The sequence below is a fragment of the Vombatus ursinus genome, unplaced genomic scaffold (genome assembly GCF_900497805.2).
Source record: "Vombatus ursinus unplaced genomic scaffold, bare-nosed wombat genome assembly UNPS02014804.1, whole genome shotgun sequence".
In the NCBI taxonomy this organism is placed as follows: Eukaryota; Metazoa; Chordata; class Mammalia; order Diprotodontia; family Vombatidae; genus Vombatus; species Vombatus ursinus.
Genome location: NW_020954582.1, coordinates 2,510,756 through 2,513,507, shown reverse-complemented (window position 1 = coordinate 2,513,507; position 2,752 = coordinate 2,510,756).

Genomic DNA, 2,752 nt, shown 5'->3' with positions numbered 1-2,752 from the left:
CCTCCCTTTCCCCCTCTCCCTCTCTTTCTCTCCTATCTCTCTCACCTTTCCTCCCCCCTCTCCCTCCCTCTTTCTTGCTTCTCCCTCTCTTCTGGTATAGAATTATATTCAGAAGTACTGCAGTGAATTGAATTTGAGTCTGTTTGTATTAGATTTCTTAGGAGCTTGAACGTCAGTTTGGACTTGGAGTGTGGAGACCTGGGTTCAAATCCTGCCTCTGACATTTTACTGCCTGTGGCCAAGTCACCTTCAGTGTCCTTATCTGTAAAATGGGAATAGTAATATTTGCCCTACCTTGCTTACCAGAGGAAGGTACTTTATAAGCCTTAAAAAGCTTCACCACTGAAAGCAGTTATTATGGTGTGTGGTGATTTCTCTCTGATTGTATTTGCTCTGTTATAAGGTAGAGGACATAGTTGGGGGATATTGCGTTCTTCAACTTTGCTACTCAAGGCAGGGTTAATGGCAGAAGGGAACAAGTAGTGTGCCCAAGGCCATTAGAAAACCTGGATCTGTGTGTGCAGACACTTCTACTTCCACAAGCCAAGTAATTGTGGGTGAGTCATTTTACCTTTCCTAACTCAGTTTCCCCATCTGAAAAATGAATAGCATTAATGCCTGCCCTGCCTGCTTGGCAGGGTCGTGGGCAAGGACAGACTGGCCAGTCTGTGTAAAGTCAGCCGGGATTACCCCAGAAAGCAGAAGAGGCAGGCAGCGTTGGAGCGTCCATTGGGTCCAGTCTGTGGTCTAACCCCTGCCTACTTTCATTTGTCCAAGTTATCCAGTGCTCACGACATTGTGGATGGCAACTCCAGATCATTCCATAGGCTTTGGACAACTTGGAATAGTTTTCTTTTCCTGTCACTTAGGGAAAATGTCAGGTGAATGTGATTCCACTTTCCCCACACTAATGACAGACTATAGCTTAGAGTGGACGTTCATTTTTTTCAGCCACTCCACAGATGTGTGTTAGTTTCTGATAAACATAGCGAGGTGCCACATAGTGACAACAAGGAATTCCCTGAAGTGATCACATTGTTTGAACTCATACTGAACCGCTATTTTACATAATGATAACTTTTATGCATTTCAATAAATGTAACTTTAGGGGATTCATTATTTGTCCTCATCGGAACTTGCTGTAGAGAAAATCCTCTTCTCCTTTTTTTCTTCTTCCCTTTTCCCTGCAAAGGTAACATAGACTCTTTGTTTGACCCAGCAATAGCACTTCTAGGGCTATATATATCCCAGAGAGATCATACAAATGGGAAAAGGACCCACATGTACAAAAATATTTATAGCAACTCTTTTTGTGGTGGCAAGGAATTGGAAATTGAGGGGATGCTCATCAATTAGGGAATGGCTGAACAAGTTGTAGTATATGAATGTAACGGAATACTATTGTGCTATAAGAAATGATGAACAGGCTGACTTCAGAAAAACCTAGAAAGACTTGTTCTGATGCTGAGTGAAGTGAGCAGAACCAGGAGAACGTTGTACACAGTAACAGCCACGTTGTGCGATGACTGACGTTGATAGACTTAACCTTTTTCAGCAATACAAGGATCTAAGACATCTCCAGAAGCAATGCTATCCACATCCGAAGAAAGAACTGTGGAGTCTGAATGCAGATCAAAGCAGACTGTTTGCTACTTTTTTTCTTCTGTTGTGTTTTGTTTCCTCTTTCTGGTAGTTCCTCCTATTGGTTCCAATTCTTCCTTATAACATCACTATTGTGAAAATATTTTTCATAGGAATGTACATGTATAGCCTATATCAGATTGCAGCCGTCTTAGGGAGGAAGGTGGGGAGGGAGGGGGAGAAAAATTTGAAGCTTGGAAGCTTATGGAAGTGATTGTTGATAATTCAAAATAAATTAATTAAAAAAGGTAACATAGAGATAATGCATAACTAGTTTCAGGATCAGATCCTTGAAAGAGCTGAGCGGGTTTGTTGTGTTGTTCGGAGAATCTTTTCGACCTTGTGCCATGTTCACGTGGCGTCATTAAACAAAGCCTTGGGATCTTTGCAGGGGATCCTGCCAGGGTGCTCCCTTGTCTGCTGCTGTTTGTTGAATCTCAATCAGAGCTGCAGGAAGAGAGAAGCGCCCAGTTGTGTTTCAGAAAGAATTCAGCGTTAATCCTTCAGTGGGGCCTGGAGATGATGAATTGTCAGTACCCCTTCTGGGATGGGCGGGGAAAAGAGAAAGAGTTTGGCAGCTGAATTCATCTGTAAGATGATCTGAGACTCGCCATTTTGAAAAAATTGTCAGTAGCATGTGCCATCCTCTGAAGCTTCTGATTCACATGTTTATTTGAACCTCCACAAAGAAGTAATTAGATGTTTAATAGGACTGCAAATATATTCAATAGCTTTATGAAAATACCCGAAACTACTAAAGGACCTTGATAATTCATGCTAATGATGGAGATACACATGGTTCATTACAGAATTTTATAAACTAACAAGTAAGCAAATAAGAAAGCATCAGAAGCCAATTAAAAACCATATCATCAAATGAATTTTCTCCATTTGTTTTGACAAGTGTAATTTCAATTTAATTCATTTTGATAATCCCTCCTAGTGTCCTGACAAAAGTGCCGTGATGCATTATGCATAAGAAATAAGGTCTTAATATTGAGGACTAGACTCAGAACTCCTCTGCAGAAAAGTGAGAGATGAAGGACCTGGATAAGAGCTCAGCAAACCCAGGAGGGGAAGCTTCAACCACTGCCATGCTTGTTCCGTCAAG